The sequence below is a fragment of the Scyliorhinus torazame genome, chromosome 19, assembly GCF_047496885.1.
Source record: "Scyliorhinus torazame isolate Kashiwa2021f chromosome 19, sScyTor2.1, whole genome shotgun sequence".
In the NCBI taxonomy this organism is placed as follows: domain Eukaryota; kingdom Metazoa; phylum Chordata; class Chondrichthyes; order Carcharhiniformes; family Scyliorhinidae; genus Scyliorhinus; species Scyliorhinus torazame.
In genome coordinates this window covers 138,795,485-138,807,004 of record NC_092725.1, presented here as the reverse complement: position 1 = coordinate 138,807,004, position 11,520 = coordinate 138,795,485, and the positions used below count along the sequence as shown (strand labels likewise).

The 11,520-nt window shown below is 49.7% G+C and overlaps 1 non-coding gene across 1 annotated transcript; it reads left to right on the top strand.

The window, feature by feature from the left end:
* Positions 1 to 3,816: 3,816 nt before the first annotated feature.
* Positions 3,817 to 3,888, top strand: trnad-guc (transfer RNA aspartic acid (anticodon GUC)). The gene has a single exon. It is a non-coding gene; the product is annotated as a tRNA-Asp (tRNA).
* The last annotated feature ends 7,632 nt before the right edge of the window (positions 3,889 to 11,520 follow it).

Sequence of the window (11,520 nt, the reverse complement as noted above, 5' to 3'; positions counted from 1 at the left end):
CCACCAAACCCCAAACATTAGCCCGCATGTTCACATAAACATATGACAAAAAGGAATTGGGGATCACCCATAGTCGCCATTAACACACACAGCCCCCCTCCCCTCAACCCTCCCACCCACCCGTCCCAACTAATGTTCGATGTTATCCAGATCTTGAAAGTGCAGAATGAATAATGCCCATGAATTGTCGAACCCCTCCATCCTTCCCCTCAGTTCAAACCTAACCTTCTCAAGAGTCAATAATTCCAACAGGTGCCCCCCCCCCCCCCCCCCCCCCCCCCACGCCAGGGCACAGGGTGGAGAGGTTGCTCTCCAACCTATCAGGATCCGCCTTCGGGCGATGAACGAGGCGAAGGCTACAACATCTGCCTCCGCACCCGTTTCCAACCCTGGCTGGTCCGACACCCCGAATATGGCCTCCTGGGGGACCGGGTCCTGTTTCACGTGTACCACTTTAGAAATTACCCGAAAAACCTCCTTCCAGTAATCCTCTAGTTTTGGACAGGACCAAAACGTACGAACGTGATTAGTGGGGGCCCCCCCCGCAACATTCACACACATCTTCTACTCCTTCAAAGAATTGGCTCATCCTCGCCCTCGTGAGGTCTGCTCTGTGTACCACCTTCAGCTGTATCAGCCCCAACCTCGTGCACGAAATGGAGGCATTCACTCTCCGGAGCACCTCACACCAGAACCCCTCCTCCATATCCTCTCCCAACTCTTTCTCCCACTTTGCGTTGATCCCTTCCAGTGGTGCATTCTCCTCTTCCAAAAGTAATCCTTCCCTCAATCTCTCTGAAAAAAGCCTTTGGCAGGAAAATCGGCAGGCATTGAAAAATAAACAGAAATCGCGGCAACACCTTCATTTTAACCGCCTGTACCCGACCCGTCAGTGACAGAGGGCGACCATCCCACCTTGCCAGATCAGCTTTCACTCTCCCCACCAAACTAGAAATGTTGTACCTGCGGAGCTCCCCCCACTCCCGGGCAACCTGCACCCCCAGGTACCTAAAGTGAGTCCCTGCCCTACGGAATGGCAGCCCCCCCACCCCTGCCCCCACCCCCAGCCGAGACACCACAAAATACTCATTCCTGTCTCGATTTAGTTTTTACCCCGAGAAAGACCCAAGCACTCGAAGCAGCTCCAATATTCCCCCTATCGACACCCTCGGTTCCGACACGTATAACAGCAAGTCATCGGCATATAAGCTCACCTTATGCTCTATTCCCCCCACCCCCCGCACTATTCCTTTCCATACCCCCAAACTTCTGGCCAACGGCTCAATCGCGAGTGCAAACAGTAGGGGGGACATAGGACATCCTGCCCAGTCCCACGGAGGAGAGAAAAGTATCTCGAGCTGATGTTGTTTGTGCGGACACTCGCCCTCGGCTCCTTTACCCAGTTCACAAATCTTGGTCCAATCCCAAACCGCTCCAGAACTGTCATCAAGTTCCCCCATTCTACCCGGTCAAACGCCTTCTCAGCGTCCATTGCCACAACCACCTCTGTTTCCTTCCCCTCTGCCGGTGCCATAACGACGTTCAAAACCCTTCTAACGTTTGAAAAGAGCTGCCTCCCTCTCACGAACCCCGTCTGATCCTCACCTATCACCTTCGGGAGGCACTCCTCCAGCCTACCCGCCAGCACCTTCGCCAATACTTTTGCGCCCACATTCAGAGGTGATATGGGCCTATACGACCCACACTCAGTCGGATCCTTATCTTTTTTTAGCAACAGGGAAATCGATGGCTGCCCCAAGGTTTGTGGAAACACCCCCTTCCCTATCGCCTCTTCAAACATCCCCACCATCAGGGGTGCCAGCTTATCCTTGGAATTTTTTATAATATTCCACCGGAAACCCATCCGGCCCTGCCACCTTCCCCGACTGCATCCTCCCAATCGCACCTTTATCTCCTGCTCCATGATTGCTCCTTCTAATGTAGCCCTGTCCCCCTCCCATAACCTCGGGTACTCCAACCCATCTAGAAGTTCCTGCATCTCACGGTCTCCCCCAGGTGGCTCTGACCTGTACAACCTCTCATAAAACTCCTCAAAAATCTTGTTAATCAGATCCGGAGCCACCACCAACTTCCCTGCCCTGTCCCTCTGCTGAACAATTTCCCTTACCGCTGCCTCCCTCTGGAGCTGACCTGCTAACAGACCCGCCTTGTTTCCATGTTCCTAAACTGCACCCCTTGCTCGTCTCAATTGGTGCATCGCCTTCCTGGTAGATAATCGATCAAAGCTCGCCTGTAGTTCTTTGCTCTTTTCCAGCTTCGCTGAGTCCCCATCTTCTGCATAACTCCTATCCACCTCCAACATCTCATCTATTACCCTCTGCCGCTCCAACCTCTCCTCTTTGTCCACCCTGGCCTTATATGAAATCACCTCACCCCTCACCACCGCCTTTAGAGCCTCCCAGACAACTGCCTTCGACACCTCAACTGTACAGTTGAAACCTACATATTCCTCAATTACCTTTTCAATTTTGTCACAGAACACTTGGTCCCCCTAATTTCCACCCCGGCCTCCGCGCTGTCCCCTTCTCCAGTACCATATCCACCCAATGCGGAGTGTGATCTGACACTGCAATTGCTGAGTATTCCGACCCCTTAACCCCAGCCAGCAATGCCTTCCCCACCATGAAAAAGTCGATCCGCAAGTATACCTTATGGACTGCTGAGAAAAACGAGTACTCCCGTTCCCTTGGGTGCAGAAACCTCCAAGGGTCCACCCCTCCCATTTCCACCATTAGCCCAGCCAACGCCTTCGCCCCATTGATGGGACCAGCGAGCCCAGCCGTGACCTGTCCAACCTTGTCTCCTGCACCAAGTTCCAGTCCCCCCCCACTATCAGTTCATGTGTGTCCAAGTCAGGGATGGCCCCAAACACCTTCTTTGCGAATCCCACATCGCCCCAATTGGGACCGTATACACTTAACAGCGCCACTAACCTCCCCTTCAGCGCCCCTGTCCCAATCACATATCTACCCCCCTGATCTGCCACCACCTTCTCCATCTGGAAGCGTACTCTTTTGCTGACCATTACCGCTACCCCTCGAGCTCTGCCGTCAAATCCAGAGTGAAACACCAAACTAACCCAGCCCTTTTTAAGTCTTACCTGGTCCTTCACCCTCAAGTGAATCTCCTGCAGCATTGCTACATCGGCTTTCAAACTTTTAAGATGCGCAAGCACCCTTGACCTCTTGACGGACCTCCTAACCCCCTCACGTTCCACGTGACTATCCTAATTGGGGGTCTCTCACCCCCTCCCCCCCACCCTTCTTATCCACCATCATCATACCACCGGGCCCTGCCCCATGAGCCTGACCCGCCCCTATCCATTATTAACATTGAACCCCTTCCTCCCCTTCCAAACCCCCCCCTCCTACATTTCCTCTCAAAAAAAACATTACCCAGCATCAATCCCTTCTCCCCCACCCTCGCTCGCCTCGTAGGCCCATTGAAACCTGCCAACCAGGCTCCAATGTCCGCAGCCCTCCTCTCACCTCACCTCCGTTCACTAGCCGACTTTAGTTAGCTTGCGCGGGTGGCTCCCCCCGCCAAGATATACCGTCCCCTCCCACCCAGTCCCAGAGAAAGATAAAACACAAACAACAATCCAACCCTTACAAATCACTAAAATGAGATATAACCGTCGCAACACAGGATGCCAATCAACCTAACCAATAACTTGGACTCTGTAACAATGCGAAGTGAAGTAAATTACAATACACGTCAGTAAAAAGAAAGTTATAGCATTTATACATTTTCCAGCTCCCCAATCACAGTCCACAGTCTCTCTTCTTTTGAAGTTCTTCGTTAGTATAGTGGTTAGTATACCCGCTTGTCACGCGAGAGACCGGGGTTCAATTCCCCGACGGGGAGAGTTTGTACCTTACCAGAAAAAAATTGGGAATCCTTTTACGGGCAGCATGGTGGCGCAGTGGATAGCACTGCTGTCTCACGGCGCTGAGGTCCCAGGTTCGATCCCAGCTCTGGGTCACTGTCCGTGTTGAGTTTGCACATTCTCCCCGTGTTTGTGTGGGTTTTGCCCCCACAACGCAAAGATGTGCAGGGTAGGTGGATTGGCCGCGCTAAATTGCCCCTTAATTGGAAAAATGAATTGGGTACTCTTATAAAAAATTAAAAAGAAATTTGGGGGGCAGCACGGTAGCATTGTGGATAGCACAATTGCTTCACAGCTCCAGGGTCCCAGGTTCGATTCCGGCTTGGGTCACTGTCTGTGCGGAGTCTGCACATCCTCCCCGTGTGTGCGTGGGTTTCCTCCGGGTGCTCCGGTTTCCTCCCACAGTCCAAAGATGTGCAGGTTAGGTGGATTGGCCACGATAAATTGCCCTTAGTGTCCAAAATTGCCCTTAGTGTTGGGTGGGGTTACTGGGTTATGGGGATAGGGTGGAGGTGTTGACCTTGGGTAGGGTGCTCTTTCCAAGAGCCGGTGCAGACTCGATGGGCCGAATGGCCTCCTTCTGCACTGTAAATTCTATGATAATCTTCCAGCTCCGCTCCTCACGTCTGTCCCAAGCCTTCTGCCCTCATGAACGCCTCAGCCGCCTCCGCTGTCTCGAAATAAAAGTCTTTGGCATCATACGTCACTGTCAGCTTCGCCGGGTATACCATACCAAATCACACCCCCTTTTTGTACAGTGCTGCCTTCGCTCACCCGTCCGCTGCTCAGCTTTTTGCCAACTCCACCGTCAAGTCCTGGTAGATCCGAACTCCGGCACCATCCCACTGCACCTCGCGCTGCTGCTTCGCCCAGCTTAACACCTTCTCCTTCATTCAGTACTTATGGAAGCAGATAATTATTGCCCTTGGCGGCTCATTCACTTTGGGCTTCGGCCTAAATGACCGATGTGCTCGGTCTAGCTCGTACCGGGAAGGGTTCTCACCCTCCCCCATCAACTCCACCAACTTCTTAGCGAAGTACTCTGTTGGCCTTGGGCCCTCTGTCCCTTCGAGCAAGCCCACAATTCTCAGATTGTGCCGCCTCGAGCGGTTCTCCAAGCCCTCGAGCTTTGCTCGGAGACCTCTGTTGGCCTCCACCACCCTCTGCAGCCCGTCCTCCATCGAGGTGAACTAGTCACTGTGCTGTGACACGGCCTCCTCCACTTCCTTCACCTTCTCGCCCTGCTCTCTCACCTCGGCCGATGTCTTTGCCACAGCTACCCTCACCGGGGCGATTGCCGCCTCCACCAATGACTTCAATGCGACCGCCATCTCCTTCCTCAAAGCCTCCATGTGCCTCGCAAACTGCTTTTCCAGCTCCACCGCCATCACCTCGGTCATCTTCTCCACCGTAAGTAGTGCGGCCCCACCATGAGGTCCGGCATCCACCATCTTGTCATCACTTTTGCTGGTCCTCTCATTCAGCGGCGAGCCCGCGTTTCCTCCCTTCCTCGACACTGCTTTTCGCATCCTTTAACCACTTATTATTTTTCCTTTTTGTTTTCACCCTTCCTTCCTTCTTCAATCTTTTCCTTTACTTTATAGAAAAAACAAAAAATTCTTCCTTCAAAAAAAAGAAAAAAAAAACTTTCATCAAGTTTCTTTAACATTTATTTTTCTTCTTTTTTGTATTCCTCCAGAATTTCCCTGGGACCGGACTTCAGTCTTCTTACCACATTCTAGGCAGGAGCCACCCGATGTGGGACATCTCACCTACATCGCGCCCTGGCTTGGGGCCTGCTGCCTTGACCACAGCCACTGAAATGTTAATAAGGTATCAAAGTTTTGCACCTATAACATTATTCATTGTTAATAAATGTTTATCATTAAACTTTACAAACTGCCCCAAGTGTCTTACTGAAACATCAAAGCACGAAATTTAATTATGAGATAATTATAACTGAATAAGATAATTGAAGTAAACAAGGCAGAAATATAATAATGATAAACACAAATTTTTAAAAATCAGATGTTACAAGGGCAGTGACAGCTAAAAGCAAAAAGTCTCACCCCCACAACCCAAAGATGTGCAGGGTATGTGGATTGACCACGCTAAGTTGCCCCTTAATTGGAAACATTGTTTTTTAATTTTTAACAAATATTCCGTTTTGAACTGTCAACTCAAGATGTCCAATGAAATAGGATTTAAGATCTGGAGTTTTTCTGTGTCCTTGTGGTAGAGTGCCTTTTTGAATCATTTCCAACACCTTCCCCATCACCGATCTGTTTGGGTAAATTTTCGTACCTGAGAAGACGCCATCGGAACATTTTCCACATGAGGCAGATAGAATATAGTCCTGGTAGGGGCTGTAGTGTTGGGTGTTCTGATGTACAGATGAACCAACACGGTTGTATTTGGTACAACGCTGTTTTATTTCAACTTGTTATTTGCAGTTCTGTCTTGATACTCTGCATGTGGTGACTCCCTGTGTGTGATGTTAATCAGGTCCTGTCCTTGTCCTGGTCTCCAGATCTACTGGCCACCAGGTGTCGTGTTTCTTCTCTTATACTGTCTCTGTCCTTGTCTATGATTGGTTGTCGTGTTGTGTGTGCTGATTTGTCTGTTGGTGTGTCTATCATGATGTGTGTGTTTGAATATCATGACATCCCCCCTTTTTTACAAAATTATGTGCCTACGTGGTTATAAATACGAATGTGTCGTGAGTGCATCTAAAAGTGTGGGCGTGATATTTACAGCAGGTGCATGTGGCGTAACTATATACATGGGGCGATGTCGGGTGTGTCATGCTAACGAGGTTGTACCATAACTAAACAGGAAGACGAAAAACTTTGAAGTGCGGTCCGGTCAAATGATATCTGGAATGATAAAACAGTAACATGTTACAATACAATAGTGTTTCAACATTAACGTGTGAACAGTCTCATAAGTCCAGCCTAGTAGGTGTGCGACGAATTCGGGTTGACCGTCAGGGTGGCACTCCATTCATCGGCCGGATTGATGGTGTTGATCCTGTTCACATCAATGACTGAAACCCGGAAGGCATCTTGGTCATCTGTGTCATTTGGCTGGATGTCCTGATGTACGGGCTGGACGGTCCTGACGTGTCTGCGAGGTTGTCGGAGATGTGTAGGATCCATCGGTTGAACCGCTCGACAGTAGGCAGCGTAGTGGCCCATCTTGCCACACCGTAGGCATTGTCGGTTTTTAGCAGGACATTGCCCTTTTAAATGTACAGCTCCACAGTTGCCGCACGTCATGACGTCACGGCGTTCGTTACGCCACTGCGCATGCGCAGTTCGGTCTTGCATCGGGCGCGCCTGCACAGTGCGTCCCTCGATGTTGCCATTGGTTTTGGCGCGCACAAGCGTGGGAGACCGCGAAAAGCGCGGGAAACGGCCGCCCTCGTCCGGGCCGCGGGCCGGGAGATAATCAATTGCCTGGATGCGTTCGGCCTCGTGGGCAGCCTGGCTTGCCGATTCGACGGCTAGGGACCCGCTCCGTGCCGATTCGGTCGCCTGAAATTGGGCAAAACGGCTGGTTGCATTTTCATGGAGGACACAAGCTTCCACCGCAGACGCTAAGGTCAGGCCTTTAATTTTAAGAAGCTGCTGGCGTAGGCCACTGGAGGCAACGGCAAAAACAATCTGGTCCCGGATCATGGACTCTGAGGTGGTGCCGTAACCGCAGGACTGCGCGAGTATGCGGAGGTGCGTCAGAAAGGGTTGAAAGAGCTCATCCTTACCTTGCAGGCGTTGCTGAAAGATATACCTTTCAAAACCTTCATTCACTTCAACGTTAAAGTGCTGGTCTAGCTTGAGGAGGACCGTGTCAAACTTGGATTGGTTCTCGCCTTCCGCGAACACCAGTGAGTTGAATACATCGATGGTGTGCTGACCTGCGGTGGTGAGGAGCATCGCAATCTTTGTTTCGTCCGAGGCACTCTGTTTCTCGTTGGCTCGCATGTACAGTTCAAATCGCTGCTTGAAAAGCTTCCAATTGGTGCCAAGGTTCCCAGCAACTTGCAACGGCTGCGGTTTGTTGGTGATGTCCATATCTCAGGATGGCAGGTTTGCCGGCAGGTATCGATCCACTCCTGTACCATGTAGTGTTGGGTGTTCTGATGTACAGATGAACCAACACGGTTGTATTTGGTACAACGCTGTTTTATTTCAACTTGTTATTTGCAGTTCTGTCTTGATACTCTGCACGTGGTGACTCCCTGTGTGTGATGTTAATCAGGTCCTGTCCTTGTCCTGGTCTCCAGATCTACTGGCCACCAGGTGTCGTGTTTCTTCTCTTATACTGTCTCTGTCCTTGTCTATGATTGGTTGTGGTGTTGTGTGTGCTGATTTGTCTGTTGGTGTGTCTATCATGATGTATGTGTTTGAATATCATGACAGGGGCAGCACGGTAGCATTGTGGTTAGCACAATTGCTTCACAGCTCCAGGGTTCCAGGTTCGATTCCGGCTTGGGTCACTGTCTGTGCGGAGTCTGCACATCCTCCCCGTGTGAGCGTGGGTTTCCTCCGGGTGCTCCCGTTTCCTCCCACAGTCCAAAGATGTGCAGGTTAGGTGGATTGGCCATCTTAAATTGTCCTTTGTTAATCCAAAATGTTAGATGGGGTTACTGGGTTATGGGGATTGGGTGGGGCTCTTTCAGTGAGTCGGAGCAGACTCGATGGGCTGAATGGCCTCCTTCTGCACTGTCGGGAGCCTATGGGTCTAATCTGATCAAATTGGTAATTATTGAGCCAAAACTGCACCTGCTATGATAAATTGCCCTTAGTGTCCAAAATTGCCCTTAGTGTTGGGTGGTGTTACTGGGCTATGGGGATAGGGTGGAGGTGTTGACCTTGGGTAGGGTGCTCTTTCCAAGAGCCGGTGCAGACTCGAGGGGCCGAATGGCCTCCTTCTGCACTGTAAATTTTATGATTCTATGACAATATGTCGTTGATGTGTTCATCAGATTCGTGCTTATCTTTCTGGTCTTATTGATCTTGCAGCGGCCGCCTTGACAAAGCGTCCACGTTTGCGTGCTCTTCAGACCTACAATATTTGATATTATAATCATGTGGTGACAAGATTAACGCCCAACGTTGCACTCGACTAGCAGCAAGCGAAGGGATGTCCTCATGCATCCTAAACATTGTCGTTAATGGGCGATGGTCGGTCAATCGAGTATATCAACTAAATAATGGTGGAAATTTCGAATACCAAAAATAATGCTGGGAGCTTCTTTCTCAAGTTGAGCAGAGTTGGTCTCAACGTTCTAGAAGCAAGTGCTATTGTCTGCTCTTCGCCTGAAGGCATTATATGTGAGGCACCTGCTCTAGCCCCACAGGGTGATGCGGCGCATGCCGCAGTCTCAGTTTTGTGTTACAATGGACCAATAACTCCGATTCCTGTCATTTATTTTGACATTTTGGTAAGCATCCTCGCAGCCAAGCTTGTTTGTTACAAAGCAACGTGAGTACAGGCTTCAGCCTTGTTGCTGAGCGAAACGGTAGCACAGTGGTTAGCACTGTTGCTTCACAGCTCCAGGGTCCCAGGTTCGATTGCCGGCTTGGGTCACTGTCTGTGCGGAGTCTGCACGTTCTCCCCGTGTCTGCATGGGTTTCCTCCGGGTGCTCCGGTTTCCTCCCACAGTCCAAAGATGTGCAGGTTAGGTGGATTGGTCATGCTAAATTACCCTTAGTGTCCAAAACGTTGGTGGGATTACTGGGGTATGGGATAGGGTGGAGATGTGGGCTTCAGAGGGCCAGTGCAGACTCGATGGGCCGAATTGGCTCCTTCTACACTGTAAATTCTATGAATCTACGATAAGTGTGCTACAAACTTTCCATTGTACATTAATAATCCTAGAAACGACCTGAACTGAGTCACGCCCTGCGGCTGTGGAGCATCCAGAATATCCGACAACTTCTTAGGTTCTTTGTGAAGGCCGCCTTTGTCGATGATGTTTCCAAGATAGTGAACAGAAGATTTTAAAAATTCACACTTCTCTTTCTTGACCCTGAGATTGACAGCATTGCAAAAATACCTTCCAGCTTCTTCACATGTCTTCATTATTTGAACCAGTGATCAAAATTCCGTCCTTAAACTAAGCAAGGTACATAGATACAGAGAAGATTGGAGCAGGAGGAGGCCTTTTGGCCCTTCGAGCCTGCTCCGACATTCATGGCTGATCACCCAACTCAAGAGCCTAATCCTGCTTTCTCCCCATAGCCTTTGATCCCTTTCTCCCCAAGTGCTACATCCAGCCGCCTCTTGAATATATTCAAAGTTTTAGCATCAACTACTTCCTGTGGTAATGAATTCCACAGGCCCACCACTCTTTGTGTGAAGAAATGTCTCCTTATCTCTGTCTGAAATGGTTTACCCTGAATCCTCAGGCTGTGACCCCTGGTTCTGGACACACCCATCATTGGGAACATCTTCCCTGCATCTACCCTGTCTAGTCCTGTTAGAAGTTTATGCGTCTCTATGAGATCCCCCCTCGTTCTTCTGAACTCCAGCGAGAACAATCCCAACCTAGTCAATCTCTCCTCATATGACAGTCCCACCATCCCTGGAATCAGTCTGGTAAACCTTTGCTGCACTCCCTCGAGAGCAAGAACATCCTTCCTCAGAGAAGGAGACCAAAACTGCACACAATACTCAAGTGTGGCCTCACCAAGGCCCTGTACAATCGCAGCAACACATCCCTGCTTCTATACTCGAAACCTCTTGCAATGAAGGCATACCATTAACCTTCTTTACCGCCTGCTGCACCTGCATGCTTACCTTCAGCGAATGGTGCACAAGGACACCCAGGTCCCGCTGCACACTCCCCTCTCCCAATTTACAACCATTCAGGTAGTAATCTGCCTTCCTGTTTTTGCTTCCAAAGTGAATAACCTCACACTTATCCAAATTATACTACATCTGCCATTGGTTTGCCCACTCGCCCAACCTGTCCAGATCTTGCTGTAGGATCCCTGCATCCTCGTCACAATTCACCCTCCCACCTAATTTGGTGTCATCTGCAAACTTTGAGATGTTACATTTTGTTCCCTCATCCAAATCATTAATATATATTGTGAATAACTGGGGTCCCAGCACTGATTCCTGTGGTACCCCACTGGTTACTGCCTGTCAATTTGAAAAGGACCCATTAATCCCGACTCTTTGTTTCCTCTCTGCCAACCAGTTTTCTATCCACCTCAATACATTTCCCCCAATCCCAAGCGCTTTAATTTTGCACAATAATCTCTTTTGCAGGACTTTGTCAAATGCCTTCTGAAAGTTCAAATATACCACAATGACTGGCTCCCCCTTGTTAACTGTACTGGCTACCTCTTCAAAGAATTCTAACAGATTTGTCAAGCATGATTTTCCCTTCATAAATCCATGCTGACTCTGACTGATCCTGCCACTGCTTTCTAAATGTTCCGCTTTAAAGCCCTTGATAATGGATTCAAGCATTTTCCCCACTACCGATGTTAGACTTACTGGTCTATAATTCCCTGCTTTCTCTCTACCTCCCTTTTTGAATATCGGAGTGACGTGAGCTACCCTCCAATCTGCAGGGACAGTTCCAGAATCTATAG